The 7,389-nt window shown below is 40.3% G+C and overlaps 1 protein-coding gene across 2 annotated transcripts in view; it reads right to left on the reverse strand.

Annotated features, from left to right (window-relative positions):
* The window catches only part of MGAT4C (MGAT4 family member C), a 698,999-nt gene extending 692,399 nt beyond the window's left edge, over window positions 1–6,600 (reverse strand). For both annotated transcript variants that reach the window (XM_090042642.1, XM_090042645.1), the window contains exon 1: window positions 6,309–6,600. The gene's annotated coding sequence lies outside the window, so the exon portion shown is untranslated. The remainder of the gene's footprint in view (window positions 1–6,308) is intronic.
* Window positions 6,601–7,389: the final 789 nt, after the last annotated feature.

A 7,389-nucleotide genomic window follows, 5' to 3' on the forward strand; every position in this document is an offset into this window, starting at 1 on the left:
TTGCATTCTCTTTTTTTGTTTGTTTTTTATTCTATGGATCTTTCATTGCCTTCTACACAATAGCAACACGTGAACAGGAGGGTAGAAAAGACACCCCCCATGCCCCGTTATAGTGCAAGGCCTGCTCCTGAAATGTAGATCTGATTTTTAAATCCCCTCTGCCTAAGACAGAGACTGAATCTGCATCTTTCACTTCCTGTGAAAAGTGTCATTCTCTAGGTCAACTCTTTCAAAGGCTAAATATTAGTGCTCTGGATCCCAAGTAGATGGAAGCACCAACTTTTAGCCCCAATTCAGACACCTAGAATTTGAAAAGAGCAGGAGGTCAGACACACCTCTGTTAGCATTTCCTATCGGCTAGCTGTAGGAGACTCTCCATTCAGGATGCGAAGTGGGGGTGGGGGTTAATTCTTTTTTTAATTCAAGTAAGCCTGGGAATGGATGTTACCATTGTGTCACCATAATATCTAATCTCTCTCCTCCATGTAGGGAGGATTATATATATGGAAATGGCACAAAGCCAAGCAAACAGATGTCCACGTCCCTTGTAGTGCCAAATTACAATGCACAAAACATTAGCAGACTTAAGTTCATGCTTCTTTCTTGTGGTGGACATCTGTTTGCTTTATGGTTAGAGAGTGTGGGCAACCCATGTGTTCTCAGAGATTCAGGGGCCTTATCTGTGGCACTCTAGGAATCCCCATTCTTGGGGTACATGAGATTGGCCTCCTGAAGCCCCGGAAGCATCTGCATGAGTTCCCCCATTTGCAGAGATGTCTGGGATTCCTGCTAGGGGGTGTCCAGCGGGTATGTCTGCAAGCAAGGAACACATGTCCTGCAGATATGTACTCCGAGTCAGAGCACAGCAGTACGATACCCATGTCCAGGGAATCTCTTGCTTGGGTGCTCACCTACAAGTGGCAACCCAGATTTTACCTCTCAGCTCTGTGCTCTTGGGGAACCTGGCACACAGTACGCAGCCCGTCTGGCTCACAAAGAACTCTCTCCCTCCCCACTTCAGCCTGAACCAGAACTGATTAGAGGAAGGACTTACAAAAGGCAATGAAGATGCAGTGGAAGATGCACCTAAAGCCCTCCAGACAAGGGTGATAAGAGTGAAACAACTCCCCTGGTCTCATTTGCATCTGAATTTGAACCAGATGACAACTCATTTAAATGGGAGATGGAACAGGCATGCACCTTCATTAGCATTCAGGATGGAGAACAGAGATTAAGGCAAGCACTGCACTGAACTCTGGGATCAGAAAAGCAGGGGAACACTGCATGATGGGAATCCTTGCTCCAAATGCTAAATCAACCCACATCTACACACACCCAAACTCAGCATTTATCAGACCAATTCTAGTCATGACTCCTCTATTGGTATCCAAAACGTTGAATCTTCCTGTCTGTATTGTGAACTCCCTCAGAGTAATGCCACCCATAGCCAGGAGCGATAAGTTCCTATTATCCAGCATATAAGCTATCGTTTACCCATAAACAAACCTACTGTTCTCCCTTGAGCCATTGTTAGTTCCCTACAAAAACCCCTACCCAAGCTCAAGTTCTGTCCCGGTGCTTGGATCCAAAAGCTGCACCAGTTCCCCTCCTTTTCTGCCTGGAATCTCTCCATTGATCATGATCAGGGCTCTGCCAGCTCCAACACCACCTGGGAACCTCAACTGGTTCAGGCTTCACTGAGTGATGAGACCCGAACTCTCTCTCTCTGACTCCAGGAACCTAACTTTAATTCTCTTACTCCAGCCACAGCTTTCTAAACCTGACTTTTGCTAATCAAACTCAAGCTAGACTTCCCCAAAAGCCTAATTGAAATTATGTAATGTTGTAACTCTTTATTTGTCTCTCTCTCTTGTATGGCTATTATTACTGGTATCATCATAAGTTTATATACCTGGCAATAAATAACTTTTATGGTCAAGCTGGTTGCTATACTCTCTGTCTCTCTCTCTGAACTTCACCTACTCTTTCGTCCCCTTGATCTCTCCATTTGCTCTCCAGCAGTGCTTTTTTTACCCATGCCAAAGATCCCTGTAATGCCCAAAACTACGGTGCGGTCTGCTTATCAAGGGGGTTACTACATGGACCATTGTGACATGAGATTGTGACGTGCTGAGTTTTGAGGCTCACGAGGGTATCAGCTGAAAGTGCTGATCAGACCTAGCCTGCTCAGATGTACTCTGTTAGCATGTGTGTCTAACTACATTTATTATTGTTCTGCTGAAATAAGGGATGAACTGAGTTCAAGGCACATGAGGGTGTCAGCCTATCAATACTGAATAGTCCAGCCTGACTCATGTGCTTTGTTAACCCTTGTGCTTCTGTCTGACTGTATTTTATTGTTGCCCTGATGAACTGAGTTCAAGGCATATGAGGCTGTTAGCCTGTCAGTGCTAAATAACCCTGCCTGGCTCAGACATGTCCTGTTAATCTGTGTCTGTATGTGTATACATGTGTTTGACTGATTCGGTGGCTGGAGGAACCCAGCCCCATTGAAACCGAGTCCTGCAAGATAGCTCCTTAGGGGGTGAGGGCTTGCAGAAGGGAGAGATACAGCTCCATATAGAAACACAAGTAACATAAGCAGCACATTGATAGAATTACAGAGACCCCAGAAACGTATCCCTAAGAAATGAGCACACCCCTGAAGTAAGGGACAAATCTGGTAATATAGGGTTCCCGTGTTTGCAGAGGCACACGGAGTCAGTGTGCCTCAGTGCAATACAGACAACCTGGACAATCCTCTGCTGGGGGATTCCAGGACATGAATCTGTAAGCAGGAAGCTCAAGGTTTCTTGAGGTCTTTAAGAGGAGGCTTGATGCCTACCTAGCTGGGATTTGAGTCCAGTTTTTTCTCCTGCTCGGGCAGGGCATCGGACTTGAAGATCTACAAGGTCCCTTCTGACCCGACTTCTGTGATTCTATGAAGGTTCCCCCTTTTGCAGTTATGCCATAGGATTAGGCATCTGAAGTGGCAGAGGGCCACACCTGTGAGGTCTTTGTCACCAAATGAAGCCAATCAGGTGGGCCAGGATACATCTCAGCATAGCTGATGCTGCAACAAAAACATAATTTTGAAACCAACTCTCTTCAGGTACTACAGAAGGAGCCTAAGCACCTAGGTTTCCTATGCAGTACTATTTCCACTTGAATTTGAAACCATTCAAATTGCATTTTGAATTTCACTGTAGGGATAGCTTCCTAAAAAGCTTAACATTGTAACCTAGGCAGGTAAGGTTCCTTGAGTAGATGCGATATCTTTTAGTAGACCAACTCGGTAGTTGGAAAAAAGGTTGGGGGGCAATCGCCCTTCTTCAGGCATAGGGAGTCTTTGCTGTTCTGAGACTCCAAGGAATGAGAGAAGTATGGTGTAACCCGTCACTTACAAACAACTTCCCCAGTCATTTATCAGATCCAACTCTAAGTGTTCAGCCTTTTCTAAGGATCAGGACCCCTTAATTTTAAATTCTTCATTTTTGTTTTTACTGAATTTTCCATTATGGAATATCAAATGCTCAGTCTGAATCAAATGGCATATCAAATTAGAGATAACCTAGACTGGTCTAACCAATAAATCCCGGTGCACACACACAAAACTTGAGTAACTACCAAGTCAGAAACTCGGTTAACATCCAAGAAATTTCTTACAGATATACCAGCCTTTAAATTGTTTCCTTCTATTGGAAGATAGGGAAAGGTTGAGAAAAAAGACTGAGGTAGCATTCAATGCGGTTGACTAAACACTTGAACAAGGCAAGGGCAACCAGACTACCACAAAATAAATTATTAGAAAACGTCTAGGGAAAACCAAAAGTTTGCAAAAGTCAAAAGTGGCAGGAAAGAATTCCTAAATAAATGTGCATCACACAGAACAGCATAGGGGCCAGGATACATTTTTAAAACAGAAGAAGAAGAAAAAAAAGGACGGGTATTTCATCCGTCTCAATCTGTAAAGCTATTTACATGCCCAAACTGCTTACTCATTTAAGAATCCTGACAAGTACATATCATTGCCTTGTTTTACTTTGAGATGACAGTCATTCACACAAGATAGCAAAAAAATGGTTTCAGAAGGCAGAAGAAAGTTCCTGATATACAGACCATAATAAATGAGCAATAACATTTCTCTCTACAGGAAGGAGATCTGAGGCCCTGCCTAGATAATGGGACAGGTACAGGTAAGAACAATTATGCTAATGTTAGGATAGACATCCAATACAATAACCTTCAGATGTTTCCAACCATTTAATATCTCCATCCCATTTGAAGGTCTGTTGTTTCACCTCACTTTATTCCAAGGAAATTCAAACACGTTGTTAAGTTACTGTTAGATCTTCCCCAAAGCTGAATTTTGTAGGCAGTTAATCGCTTAATATTGTTATTCTCACCATTAAAAGCAAACACACAAAACTGGTCCCCAAGTGGGGGAAAAAAAGTAGGATTTTTTTTAAACACTCTCAAGAGAAACATATAAGAAATGTACGACATCTTGTCTGATCCTCCACGATTCATAAGCGAATGAATTTTAAAACTCTGAAACACAATTCATAAGTGAATGAATTTTAAAACTCTGAAACACCCAGGAGTGCCAGAATTTTAAAAGTGCTCTGTATATTTAAACAAGAGGCATGAAAGATTGGAAAAGCCAGCCTAGCATGCTAACTCCCTTTAAAAAAAAACAAACCTTGGTAAAGGTAGGAGCCCAAAGGGAGAGTTTAAATTAAAGCTTTTCTGCCTCAAGTCCTTCATGATATCCAGCAAGGAAAGCAACACTAAAAACAGTTTGTTTTTTGAAGGGCGGGTATATGGGGGAAACAAGTTGGAAGGATTCTTCCTTTCATCTATCTGAGCATCAAGAGAAAAGGAAGTTTCAAGAAGGTTGTACAGGAAAGCCTAGTACATGATCTCCCTTCATTGCTGTTCTTAAAAAAATAAAAAAAGTTTGAGCTAATGGCTTTACCCTGTCTCAGTCTTATTTTAACTCTTTAAGTGCAACCAAAACACCCATGTATTCACCATGGGTATTTGAATGACTTTAAGTAGTATGACTAGTAGCTACCCTTTGTGAAAATGCATCCAAAATACATACACTGTATTATCAGGCACTCCAGGTATGACTTAATATACAATTCAGTAGAGTACCATGAAAATAAGAGAGCAAGTTTTGCAAGACTTTCAGGTTAAGCATCTATACAAGTTGAAAGGTAAAGCATGAATTAGTCTCTGAACTGAAACACATGCTAGATATGAGGCAAAGACAAACCCTGGATGTGGCACTTGAAAGCATTTATAGAAGGTTTTTTTTCTATGTTTAATCCAAATGACAGCCCATCACTATATACATGTGGATGTCTGTAGTCCAAATTAAAGCTGGCTCTAGTCCCAATGAACTAGCCCTCATTGAATGAAGTTAATGTATACTGGGGCAGTCCAAACTAAACAATCCAAACTGTATTAGTGTGTACATAGGGCATTAAGTTCTACATTTCCCATGATTCCTGTGCTAGGAACAGTTTGAAGATTTCTGATTGCTCCACAATTTAGTGAAATCTTATTTTAGCTCACTCTTCATGACAGACAGTAAATGTATCAGCTTAGGGGAGACATACTGAAACTCTCAAACACACAGAACTTTAAGAACTATAAATCTCTTCTCATAGATTTTATTTTTACAACCCCTATTTGTGCTTGATAATCCTTATGTTTTATCAATATGTCCCTAAAGTAAGAAATATAAATGCAACAACAGGATCCTATCACATTTCACACTGAAGCTTTTTCAAAATGAAATACCTTAAATTCTTTACATGAAGAAGTGTAAAATTATAGCAAGGAGAGAAAATGCCCAACTCCAAATTTGATTTAGGATACTTTAAAGGAAGTTCTCTCACAAAACATCCTTATGAAGACAGTCTCTTTTGTTAACTACATTGTTAACTACCATTAACATAAATGGTTAAGTGTGTTTCAGAAGTATGATTTTTCCTTTCAGTATTCATCAGTTCACAAAAACAAAAACCTCAGGGCAGTCAATATTAACTTATGATAATGTTGTCTGCAGCAGTGGTTTTGTTTTGTTTTTCTGCTGACAGAGCACTTAACAGTAGGTGCTAGACATACAGTAAGTGGATCAGAGTATTTTACCTGCAAACATGCTGCAATAAAGTGCCGTCATCCAATTGATACAGATTACTTAGTTAACATTCTTCCTAATATATTTGGATCTCTAGTTCATTAGATCATTGCCTGGTAAATAGTGTGGGTAATGAATTGAGAGAGTAACTACATACCTTCAGGAAGAACCTGCCCGATGACAATAATCCATTAGAAAACTGGCAGTATCCTCTGATCTATTGCCCGCAAAGCTATGACTTGATGGAGAGTTTCATTCCCTCTGCTCAGTACTCCAGAAGAAAATCAGCACAATTTAAATATTTTTCGGGATGTGACAGCTCTCTAGATCCCTGTTTGCATTCTGTTCCCAAGGGATGACAATCTGGTGTTCCAGTGTGCATACAGCAGTGAAAATGAATTGAAAAAGCTTGAAATAAATTAGGGATGGCTAAGTTAAAATTGTCTCTGCTCCTGAGTCTCTCATCTGCAGTCTGCAAGTCTGTTTTGCTGTGAAAAAGCTAGATGGCAGGCTGCCTCAGTGAGTTCTTCTTAAGCGACAGGGAGCATTTTCAATGAAGAAAAATTCTCCCATTATCTAAGCTAATGTGACTGCAGCTAAATCTAGTTTTAACAGTGTCTACTAGCATGAAATTCATTTTCATTGTTGCTTTTTTTCAAGCTACAAGTCAAAAAATATCAGGCCATACATTTCTATCTGAAACAACTTCTGAGTTAAATGATATCATGATTCTTGTTAAACTTAGACTGCTAGGCAAGTTATACATTAACCAAAATACTTCCCAGTGTTACCTGAATTATTTTCCATTTCACGTTTCTGCTTTCTTGGTCTTACTGGTCATCATTTCATTGTAATTATCTTCATTTCAGAGTGCCTCAGAAAAGATTTGGCAGTGTTTTCTCCTAGTTGAGGAAAGTTGAAATGACACCTGAAAAAAATCAGGGTATTTAGCATTTTTTAAATGTAAGAATTGATAAAGCAATTGCCAGTTTGCTATACCAACAGAAGGTTTAGGTTTTTTTAAACCCAAAAAAACCCATACACACACCCGTGTGGCACTGTCAAACTGTGACTAAGAGTCATTTTTTAAATATTATTATTCTAGTTGGGAAAACTGTACAAAAAGGTGAAATTCTTCAGACAATCAGTTTTGTTGCCCAGGTTTGTGACAGAAAGCGTGATGAATTTAAACCAGTTATGTCAGAAGCTATTATATGACTAGCCTAGGTTCGGGAGGT

The sequence above is a fragment of the Crocodylus siamensis genome, chromosome 4 (genome assembly GCF_052110815.1).
Source record: "Crocodylus siamensis isolate JL-2025a chromosome 4, ASM5211081v1, whole genome shotgun sequence".
NCBI lineage: Eukaryota > Metazoa > Chordata > Crocodylia > Crocodylidae > Crocodylus > Crocodylus siamensis.